Source organism: Vidua chalybeata, chromosome Z (genome assembly GCF_026979565.1).
Source record: "Vidua chalybeata isolate OUT-0048 chromosome Z, bVidCha1 merged haplotype, whole genome shotgun sequence".
Classification (NCBI taxonomy): domain Eukaryota; kingdom Metazoa; phylum Chordata; class Aves; order Passeriformes; family Viduidae; genus Vidua; species Vidua chalybeata.
Window position 1 is genome coordinate 58,684,255 of NC_071570.1, and position 12,432 is coordinate 58,696,686.

At 40.4% G+C, this 12,432-nt stretch overlaps 1 protein-coding gene across 5 annotated transcripts in view; it reads right to left on the reverse strand.

Annotated features, from left to right (window-relative positions):
* The window catches only part of APBA1 (amyloid beta precursor protein binding family A member 1), a 69,304-nt gene extending 68,841 nt beyond the window's left edge, over positions 1-463 (reverse strand). For all 5 annotated transcript variants that reach the window (XM_053931725.1, XM_053931730.1, XM_053931723.1 and 2 more), the window contains exon 1: positions 333-463. The gene's annotated coding sequence lies outside the window, so the exon portion shown is untranslated. The remainder of the gene's footprint in view (positions 1-332) is intronic.
* Positions 464-12,432: the final 11,969 nt, after the last annotated feature.

Sequence of the window (12,432 nt, forward strand, 5' to 3'; positions counted from 1 at the left end):
ATAAAATAATGGAATAAATAAACGGAGGGAAAGCACGCAATGCCTCGCCGGAGGCCGGGAGGGAGGCGGTCATGGCCGCGTTGGCGCCGCTCTCCGCAGCCCGGGGCAGGTGCAGAGCTTCCCGCTGGCTCGGAGATACGCGCACGCCCACGCACCCGGACAGAGACCGCCGCAGCGTCTGCACCCCGCTGCGGACAGGAGCCGCCGGGCGGGACTGGGCCGGCATCCAGCGTCGGGCACCCGCCCCGCGGGCCCGCTGCCTCCCCGACACCGGCACCGCGGCGGGGGCCCAGCCGGACTCCCTCCCGCTCCCGGCCGCGAACCCTCTGCACCTGGTGCGGGTCCGCGCCGCCTCCTCAGCAGGCAGGGCGGCTCCGGCGGGGGCGGCGATGCAGTGCAGGGCGGAAAGCCCAGCAGCCGGCCGTTCCTCCCGCGGCCACCATCTTCCTCCTCCTCCTCCTCCTCCCCCCGCGGCCACCACCGCCCGGCCCGGCCCCTCCCGCCGCACCGCCCTCACGCGTCAGCGCGCGCGCTCGCTCGCTCGCTCCCTCCCGTCGCCTCCGGGCCCGACGGGCGTGGGCGGTGCCGCCCCGCTGGCCCGGCAGGGTCGGGGGTCGGCGCGGCTCGGCTGGGCTGCTGCCGGGGGCTCCCGGCGCGGCGGACCGCAGCCGTGCGGGCGGCGCGGCCCCGGCCTCTCGCCGGTCACACGCCTGGCGCTCTCCGGACCGGCTGCCAGCGCGTGGGCAGCTCGGAGCGAGGGAGGCCCTGCGGAGCAGCGACCTGTCCGTCTCACTTTCCCTGGGCACGGGCCCCGCAGCCTCGGTGGCCCAGGAGGGAGGAGGCTCCCGCCGCCGAGGAGGAGGTGTAAGGGTGGGTGTGCCAAGGCGCCGCATCTGCATCGAGCTGTGAGGGGCCCTGGTCGTCCTCCTCACCTGGGGGGAAGCTACAATGACCGAGGTGCAGTACACCTCACCAAATTGTGCATGCAGCCTGCAGGGAGGCTTACTGCTATGCTAGAAAGGGCTTGGCAGTGCCTCTTTCCCAAAATACCTACGCCTGTGTTCACATACACAAACACAACGTTGGACCTTAGCGTGCATCTATATCCCAGCTGTAAAGTATCTCGTATCTTTTCCAAGCTCCTACTCCTGTACTTAACTGCTTCAGTGACTCCACACATGCAGAAAAAATCCTAAACTCCTCCAGACAGTGTTTTGTATTTTATGGTATTTAAAAAAAATAAACTATCAGAAGAAATACATAGTTTCTTTTTCACAGCCAGATTGATACCTAACCAGGTATCAAAGGCCAGGGGACTTTAAAAAACCTAACAACTGATGAAAAGTTGTAGTATTGGCACCCTAATTTGGTACATTTTGACAGTACTGTTAATTTATCTCTTCAGGGAACACGTTGTGTTAAACATCTGTGAAGTGTTTAGGCAAACTCCACTGCAAATTATCATAAGTAATTTACATATAAAGGCTTCTAACTAATTACTATGGTAACTTGGTGTTAGTTTGGATTAAAATTCTGTTTTCCCCCTTCTGGTGGATAGAGACTTTTTGGTTCTTGGTAACACCGCCTATTCCCCTGTTACAATATAGTTCAGTCACTCTGTATTGCACAGCTGCATGTTTAAATGCCCAATGCCAAAATGCTACAGTATTCTCCAAATGAAGACTTCAAAAATGAGAGTATGAAAAAATATGTTGAAAAGAATGAAGAAGTGAAGGAAACAAATTTTTATTTAGACAACTGCTACCAAAGTCCCTTCCTCTGTTTTTAATACATTGTAACACTTAATTCCTTTCCCTCCTATGCTAATAGTTTCTATTCATCACTGTTTTTCTATCCTGTTCTGGAGGAATCTAACATTTGTAGCAAAAATAAATAAGCCGGGAGGCCATGTCTGTTCCCTTCTTCTTTGCTATGTCCTGTATATATGGCCCTGGAATAGCCCCGGGTCACCACTTAAGGTGTATAGAATAAGCATGACAGATTTCCAAAACTATCAATTCTAGGAGAGTTTCGTTAGATAAAACACTTCACTTGCAATCAAGCTCCTTCCCCCTGTTCTTCCTCTCAGAATAATGAAGCAGTTGGTCCCGAATGGGATCTAAATTTGTCCTTCTCTAAGAGGGACGTTTGCCCAGGTGACCTCTAGGGGTCCCCTCCGACCTACTTTTTTCTGTTATATTTCTATCGTTTTAAAAAATTAACAATAGCAGTCTCAATGACTGCTAAATTATATCCTAGGTAAGTTTCATGTCCTAAACGCATCTTTCTCACAGAGCTCCAATTACCACCTGTGTTTCACAGCCCATGATGACAGGTCTTCTAGCATAAGTTATCTATGAACCCGAAGAGACAGACACTGCTAGAATGCAACAGTATTAGTATTGCTAATGCTGCATTAGCATTGACCTTCAGGCTCTTGTTTTCATTATCATTATTTAGTGAAATTTCAATCTAGAAAATTAAAACCAACTGAAAACTCAGAAGGAAAAGCACCAAGACTAATCTATAACATTTATAAAATCAAGTAGCACTACAGATGAATCAATACTGTCTGCTGGATATTAAATTATAACCTTCTGAGGGTGACAGCTTTGTAAGTAGCTGTGGTAATCAGTGACAAATACGTACCAGCCAGCTTCTGGCATATTCAGACAGTCTTGCTAGGTAAAAAGCACTATTTTACACTGAACCCATTTTTTCATTGTATGGTGGGGGTCATGGGGAGGGGAGGGAGAAGGAAGGGGGGTGTTGCTGTTTATATATCCATTAGCCTAGATAAAAGCTTTGGCCATGGCAGCTCAGACACATTTCTCCTACATTAGCCTACTAATCTAGTCAACTTCTATGTGTTTTCAGGAACCGGACATTGCAATGATCTTAGCTTTGTGTGACATTATTTTCAGGCTTGGGCCAAAAGCAAAACAGCTCTCACAGGCTAAAAGAACAGTGCAAGCTTGACATTTTTAAGGTCAGATAGCTCAAGACCCAGAAGGGCTGGAAATGAATGCTTTCTACTGTCTGAAAGCTTAGGATTACAGCTTTCGTATCTCAAAAAGCACTAATCACTGACTGTACTGGTGTGAGCATTACCTATTGCTAGAAGAGAGTAGGCTGTTTCAGGAGTGCTTGCTGGTCCTGAAATAGGTGGGTTTCAGAAGTCAAAATGTTTTCAAATTCTGGTACTGGATCAATGAACTAAAGAAAGGCAGTTTTATGAAAAGTATCTTCCAGACTCAACCATCTTATCTTCTTTACTAGCTTCTTGGTCTGAAATATCTAAGTCAATAGCATGGAATCAGATCTATGGTTTTCAAGCATAAAAATCCAATTTTGTCAACTATTCTGACTTCCCATATAAAATTTCACTGTGCCTTCATCCAGTCTGTCTGTAACTCCTTAGCAGCATAAGAAACACTTAGGTTCCACAGACAGTGATTTTCCATGTCAGGGAATGATACCTTAACATAACCTCCAAGCACTCCTGCAATCTCCACGTGCACAAGGAGGATGCTCTTCTTTGTCACTTAGAGAGGTGTAGTCTTGAAGAAATCAAACACTTTATTCTGTAAATGCTACTTCTCTCTTATCTTTGATTGTATTGTATATTCACTGATTCAGAAAATAAAAAATGGAGATAAAAAGAAGTATAATATCTTGCAAACTAGTTACCATTATGTATCTACCAGACATAGGAAGGTTCAACTTCACTGACATAGCCAGACTCACAGAAGCCATAAAGTAACTTTTATCCTTCACAAAGGATATCAGCCTTCAGGTTTCTAGACAAGCAGGTCTCTCATGTTCTGTGGTTAGTTTCCTTTGGGGTAGTGAGCCCATATTACTTTCTGTGTACATTCAGAAGGTTTCTCATCCCCTCCTTTGCCCTCCAAGTTTAAAGAAAGATAAATTTTATCTTTCTGCTTCTCTTATGGAAACCCCTAATCAGAGAGGAATGGAGACAGGCATCTTCCCTTCTCTCCCCTCAATGTCCAGACTCATCAACACGTTGTTCCAGTGCAATCTGACAGTTTAACCTCTAAACTGGTAAATTTGCAGTGGTTAGTTCTGCTAGCAGTGATAGCAAAGAATTGACATTTTCCCAGTTCATTTTCATATTCCAAATTATGACTCAGTGCAACCAGCTGTGGCTTGCTGTGTATCACTAAGCATTTAAGTCTGCATCCCTATTTTTAATCCACTGGATCCACTTAATTAATGCAAGTCTGTTCTCTTCATCAGTTGAAGACCAACTGCTGACCGAGACAACGCAAAGTCCTTCTAGACAGAAGGGGATTTCATGTTGTTCCCTCTCCATCCTCATTACAGTCACTTAGAAACTGCTTCTCAGCTCTACCACCCTCTCCTCTAATTACTCAGTTCAAGTAGTACTTGTAGTTTTCCCTCTTTTTTTTTTTTTTGTCGTAGCACTATCTTACAGGGAAAACTGCAACTACTGCTTGAATCTCATGAGCAGATGGAAAGTGAATTTTAATTTCTGTATTAATTCAATTCAAGCACTACCCAACTGAATAGCCTGTGTTTCATGGGACTGTAGGAGCCAATAAAGCTATTCATTTGAGGACTTTTTGAAAGCTTTTGCTTTTCCAGTCAAAGTGAAAAAGCTTCAGAAAGTAAAGAATAAAGCTGTCATGGGATTAAAAAAAAAAAAAAAAACAAAAAAACTATACTGAAGCAAGGTTTTCAGTTTTCCTGGAAACAAACCTGTTTGTGCAAGGGTATGTAAAGGGAGAGAGCCTCTGCTCCCTTATAGGTATCTGATCAAAGACCTTTCAATACCAAAGGGCATAACAAATAAAGGAGGAGCCACAAACACAGCACAGAGAGACACAAACCCAACAGATGAACTAACAGAGGCAAAGGCAAGAAAAAAACCTAAATGACAGGTTATTAAAAAACCACAGGCAAACTGGAAAAGTTGCAACTGATGAGGATGCAAACCTAAGGGTCTGGGGTATCCAAGGCGATTGGTGTACCTGTGCAGACACATGAAGGATTAGCAGGAGTGGGGGATGGGGAAATAGTGGACAGTGGTAGACAGCAAGGGGTACAAAAGGGACCAGTTACTCATAAAACACAGCCAGACAGCACCTTGTAAAGACAGCAGTTATGCACAGAGAGATCCTTCTTCCCCTTTTCCTAAGAAAAAGCCATATTGTCCTTCAGTAGCGAAGACACCCCAATGAGGAAAGAAATTAAGATCAACAGATTACCAGTGGCTACTAAATTTTCATAGCTTCACCAGCTTGTTTGAAATGTTGAGAAATCTCACTGACTTAAAGCAGTCAAGTCCCATAGAGCTAAAGATGCATACCCAGACACGCTAACCTAGTGTGACACTAAAGAACTCAGATACCTTTTAGTTTTTCTTTGTTTCATGCCTGCATGTATTAAAAGGTATAAGGTTTTAGTTTTAGAGTGGATAATGATAATGCCGAGACTGATCTTTCTCTTCCTATCTTCTGTTTGACTCCACTTGGTAATCACTAACTGCCATTACTAATGTAATCACTAAGTGCAACTTCCATTATGTCACTTTTTCCAATCAGACAGAGGTGTGAGGCAGATTAATATTTATGTTTAAAAAAGCAACATTATATGGTGAAAGAAAGCAAGACCTTTAAAACTTCACAGGTTCCACAGCTAAAAATCTTTGTTATCCTCATCTTTTGAGCTATAAGACAATAGCAAAGGGTACCTCACCATTAAAAAAAAAATAAATATATATATATATATACTAGAGGGTATGCCAGAGTTGAGAATATATTCAAGACTAGAAAAAAAAACAACTGTCTCATATTAAATAGAAAACTTTCCACTTCCCTTGTGAACACTCCAGAATATGAAAAACATTGTCCTTTGTATTGGCTTTGCATGAACTGGATTTTGGTAGCAGAGAGGACACAAAGATGGCTCCCATGAAAAGCTGCTGGAAGCTTCCACTATGTGCAGCAGTGCCAATCCTGGATGGCTCTGACAGTGGACATGCTGTTAGCCAAAACTGGGCCAATGAGACAGGTTGGTAACTCCTCTGTGATGACATGTTTAAGAAGAAAATCAAAACCAAGTGCAGTTTTACTTCTAGTCAGAGAAGAGGAGGAGAGAATGTGACAGAAACATGGAGACAACAGGGTCAGTGTAGAAGGAGGGGCAGGAGATGCTCCAGGCTCCAGAGCTGAGATTCCTCTGCAGGCTGTGGTGAGACCATGGTGAAGCAGCTGTGCCCCTGCAGCCCCTGGGATCCATGGGGGATGCAGAGATCCACCCACAGCCCATGGGGATCCATGCCTGCAGCCTCTCTGCTGCCCAGCTGTAGCAGGGGAGGGTGAGCAAATGACTCTTGTGGGTGCCTGGCGTTGGGCCAGCATCAAATCACGACACCCTCCAAAAGCTGTTACCTTCCCCGAGGAACTGCTTTCCTACCTTGTCAGACATAGCTCATGGAGGTAATAAGCAAGACTCAGACAAAAACCAAAAAGAACTGCTTATGTTGTGCTTTTTTCCATGCTGTGCCCCACAAATTTACTCATCCTCTACTGATACTTCTTGACATAATATTTCCACTTTTCTTTTTTTACCTCTGTACCAGACACTGCAAAAAAGTAGTTCTCCAAGTGCTTCAAATGTTTGGTTACAGAGGAAGTGGGGAATCCATGGTTTGACTTCAGAGGTGTAGAAGCCCAAGAAGACTACAGAGTTAACAGCCAGATACTCCACATTTCCGGAAAAGCAGACACTAGCTTCTGATATCCAGCAAAGGAGTTCCAAATGGGTAGTTCTAAAGGGGAATTGGAAGCTCTGGAAGATTTAGACTTACTGGAACTAGAAAACAATAGAAGACTTGAAGCCCTGTGTCACAGAACAAATAATTATTACAAAGTACAAGCAGAAGGGAATGACCATGCAGACATATTTTTAACCTCCTTCCCTGCATATCTGAACAAGATATCAAAATGACAAGACAATCATAGGAACCCTTAAGTAAATTTGAGAAATACTGGACCTACGGTTCCAGTCACACTTTACAATATACATGAAATACAAAACCCTCAAACTTTAAAGAGTGTTTTCATATGCCATTACATTGAAATATCCCAGTGTCACTGCTTAATAAACATCCAATCCTAACTACACGCTCTGATAGTTCAATGTTATTTTATATCGATATTTATCATTAAATGCATTATTTAAATTAACCTTGGAATTATTTGGATTACAGCTAGAATGAAAGCTCTTTATAGAGCTACTGATTGCCTTGAAATACAAGGACTGGAAGCAAATTTACTGCAGCATTCACTGAAGTCTAGGAAAGAGATCTAAAGATCTAAGTGCATTTCACCAAAAAATCAACTACTTTTCATAAATGAAATCATAGAACTATACATGAAATAGAATACTATTTGAAGAGCTTAACTGCAGATCGACACTATGGATCCAGCTATTAATGTATCTGTATGTGCATAATTAGAAAGTTTACAAAAATAATGAGCATATCTCAAGTACCTTTTCATCCAGTTCAGATCAGGGGTCAGATTAGGGAGGGTTGTTCTTCAGGTAGTCTTATAAAATTTATACAACAGAATTTATGTTCTAAAGGCAGTCAACTGGAATCAAAGTACCACGTATAGTAGTACTTCTATATTACACATACCTTTAATATGAATCAAAGGAGGTATATTTTCTTAACACGAGAGGTCAATTACCTGCTTTTAAATATCTGTGAAATGCTTTCCCTTCAATTGTAACAGCACAGGAATTTATGAAACCTGGAAAGACTGGCACAAGCTCTTCTGGTTGCTTCCAGATATTAAAAAAGGCAAGCACATCATAGAACATCACACTGAAATTTTAAAAAGTTGGAGAAACATAAGCAGCAATCAGCTGTCCAAGTTCTGCAATTCTAAACAGTATAGCCAGCTGTCTGTTGCCAGAAAGAAGTACCTTATAAAGAACTAACTCCTGTTCATCTCTATCCTTTTAGAAATTAAGCTTGAACAAAGACCTAGGAAAGCTTTTAAAAAAAGGCCTAAGCGTCAGTGTTTAAAAGAACCAAAAGTAAGTCTGCTTATCCTCACCTAATTCACAAGAGAAGATGAAGCTCCTGTCAAAAGAAGTGTATCACCAAAGAGATTAGCAGTAATTGTGTCTGTTGCACAAAGAACAAAAATGGAATTCATTGTTGTCAGAAAACAAAGGTTTTTTTAGGAGATGAAAAGTTTATTTATAAACTGCCAACATTTAACAAAAACACTGTTTTCAATTTTCTACAGAAATACAATAACTTACAGCGGTGCTTAGTCCATTTTGTCACTAATACATATAAAAACAAGTCTGCTGATAAATAAGTGAAAAAATCTGTTTACCAACCACCACCACTAAAATTGTACCTGTAAATTTTGGAAGACATCTGCATAGAATAGTTAGAACTGTAAGGGTGCTCTTTTTTATTTTGTAAGTAATTTTACATTAGGATATGCAAAAATTTAATTAACATGCAATACAAAATATTTGAGATAAACAAGGTAAAACTCAGTGTGCACAACTGGGAAACAGTGCTACAATGCCCTTTTATGTTTCTAACTAGACATCAGGAAAATGCATGTTTTATATGGTGGAATTTCAAATACCCTTCACAGCAAAACCAGATGTATAACCATGAAAATCTATGCTTGTCCAGGCTTCACTGTAGGAGGACTAAAGGCATCGTGGAAGTCATCTAGTACTAGATAACAACAAATAATTGCAGAACATCTCAAATCAACATTATGTAGATGCACTTTTCAAAGTAGATTAGCTGTAAGGTAGTGATAAGCATTTGTGGAGATGGCAGGGTGACAAATGGGCAGTTTATTGTTGACCATAAATGCAGACAGTATGCCTGGAGAACAGCAACACATAGACCATCCACTCTTTATTAAGACATTCCTGTTCAATATTGCATCAGTTATCACACAGCACTTAGAACCTCATCAGTCATGCCTAAATATCTTGCACAAACCTTGAGCACTGGTATCTATTTGCTGTTGATATGCAATACTTCCAAAACTAAAGTGTTATCCTGGTTTGAAACTTTGTATGAAACTTTTTGCCACTAGAAAAGATGAAAAATCATGAAAGCAGGGGAGAGAATGGGGAGTTTTGAGCTGGGGCAGGAGGTGGAGGAAAGAGGGAGAGAGAGGAGAGGAGAGGAGAGAATAGAGGGCGGAAAAAAACAGAGGGTAAAAGGAAGCCTCCTTAGCTACTGATACCCTGTAGTACCCCTAGTTTTTCTCTAGCTGCCCTTTTAAACTTCTAACATTCCATAACCTTAATGGCTCCTTTTCCACAGTGCTAATGACTATACACTATACTAACTGGGTTTTTTTAATTGAAGCCATAAATACAACCATTTGTGAAAGACAAACAAGTCCCTTACAATTTATCACACTAAATATGTCATGGCAATCAGGTGGAGGCTGATAACTTTCTCCACAGCATGGCCTGATCTGAAGTCAATGAAGTTGCTGGGAATTTTGAAACTCATTTCAATAGATGTAAAAATAAAGCATTCAGATCACAAACAAATAACCAGATCCTGCAAATTACTTCTATACAAGGACCCTAGTGGGTTTATTACTTGCTCCTTACTGAACTAATGAACATGCAAATTAAGTAAGCCAAGATTGCTCATATTGACTACGGTCTTCCTTACATATTCTTTCTACCTAGCAGCTAGTAAGAGAAAATGGGAAAAAAAAAAAAAAAAAAGAAGACAAAGGATATGAGAGAAGCTTTTTTTAAGCTTTGCATTTAGGATAATAAACAATACTTTCAGTGACACCCTGTGATTTCAGGTGCTCGTTTTCAAAATGAATCACATTGTCTAAGAGGAAACAGGAAAGGTGCTAGCGTTTTCAGTAAAATTGCTTCCTTTAACGAAAGCTCTCAAATCCAGTAATTCAAAATCAGAAGATACTCAAAATTAGGAGTAATTCTGAGAATATTTTATGTGATTTATTTTTACAAAAAAAACGTGAGAAAAATACTGAAAACAAAGTACCAAAAAGACTACTTGTTGTTTGTTTTTTAAATACCAACTTAAGTCACTAGTTATACTTTTCTAAGTCTCCTGTGATGCTAAAGTACTCATCCAAAACACACCTGTCCACTTCCTTTCTGGAGGACTTGTGAAAAGTATCCCCTGGGTATTGACTGAGAACCCCCAAATTTTCCCAGCTTGCAAGACCTTATAAACTCTTTCACAGTCTCAAATACTCTCTACAAGCACTTGGAGTGAACACCACCACTAAGGATTTGGTTGGTGTGTGCAGGCATTTGCCCAAGTATAATGATAATCGGCAGATTAAGACAGAGAGGGGAAGCAATAGATCTCACTGCTTTCAACAGACAACCTGGCACTGACCCTGCTAGACTCAGAACAGGTCATCCATACAGTGTGTCAGCAGATAAGCCAAATGTGGATGATTTTTGCAGAGTTCACAGGACGTAATTACAGTTCCACCATCCATCCATTCACACATACATGCAGACTTATTGTGGGAGAATAAATATAGATAATTTATTCACAGATAAATTCCCTACTGATTACCAGAAAAAAAAAAAAAAAAAGACAATAATCCCCATCTGACAGGAATGCATCCTATGACAAAGTAAGACCAGTGAAAAACAAACTTAATGCTTTACATTCACTATCATGTAGAACACTGGTCATTTAGCAGATTACTTTTCAGTGTCTTACTGTCCTGTCATATTTTCAGTCTTTCTGCTACAAAATTTATCATTTATCTAATTCATCTTGAAAATCTACATAAAATTTACAATGGTCACAACTGTGCATTTGAGAAATTTTCATAGAAAAAGTATTGCAAAATATTATGTTCAAAACTAGTTGTATATCCCCCTAATAAGAAAGCTATGAGAATTAAATATTTTTGCACAAATCTTGATAAAATAAACATTTCCCTACATAGAATAGTACTTTGATGAACACAATGATGTTACAAAATTAGAGTTTATTGGCTCACTTTAACACTGTAGTGCTGTCACTACCTTGGATCTTAATGCTACTTCAAAACATTTAAGACATCTATTATTTTGACTATATGAAAGTCATGAGATTATATGAAGTTAAGTGTGTTTCCAAGTACAGCTTTCAGTTTCAAATGTAGCTACTTCAAAAACGAAAAACTGATACAAAAGGAAATGAACACAGTAGGCACATTTCACTTTCTAAAAACAAATTCTGGTACCTTGTATCATTTATGTGATTTTTTTTTTTAAATAGCAGATTAAAAACCACATTCCTTTTATCTACTCATTACATGCAGCCATTCAGCAAATCTTACCATATTAATAATGTACCAATATCATAACTTTATTCACAATGAACAGTCAGGTGTACCTCATCCAAGAAAAGCTCTTTGTTTAACCATAATTATATTCCATTCAGAAAATGTCTCGTGAAGAAAATATGCACCTCACTGTGGGTTCTCCCCACCTCTGTCTATACAGTAGGATGTACAGCAGGCTCCAGATGGTGCAGATAAAGACATTTAACAAACCAGACTTCAGTTAAGAGTTCTGTTTTCCAGAATAACTCTGTTGCATGTAAGCATTTGACAGCCATCAAAAAAAATTTAGCATTCAGAATCCTAACAAAAGTTTTTTAAATATTGAATCTAAGACCTATGGTGCATCAACACAGGTGCTGTAAAAAGCTTCCCCATCATTACAATACACTTTGAGATACTGACTACTTTACTGAATACTACTAGGAAACTCAGAGAATAAATCCAACAACTGTCAGGAGCTTCCTGCAAGACTGCAACAGCAATTCAACAGAATAACAGTATGAAGCAGACGAGATGGTGAGGTCTACTGTACATTACTGGGTACAGTGTTGGCATGTGGGTAGATGATAAAATACTATGCTAGACAAAAAAAAGTAATTAAAAGCCAGTTACATGTTTAGCTTTTTTTTTCCTTTTTAATCAATAATTATAAACTGTAAAAACGCACCCTAATTCACTATAATAGACTATGCCCTGAGAAGTAACATTATACATTAAGCAAAAGCCACTAGGAAGTGTCAGGTCCGCAGTTCAAAAGTGTAATATATGGAATTCCCTAGAAGCATATTTCCTCCATTTTTCAGCAACAGAGTTGTTTCTTCAGAGGAAAAGACAAATGAAAATTTATGCTAGTTCTCGTTTTTCTAACTTTAACTACAATATTTTTTTTCCGTTCTCCTTCAAATTCTCCCTGGAAAACTTAATAGATTAATTGATAAAGCTTTTGTGTAATTAGGCCACCTCACCAATGCTTTGCTACATTCTTCTTTGCTGGTTGGAAGAATAGAGAAGAGACTGAGAAGAAACATACCTCTGAGTACAC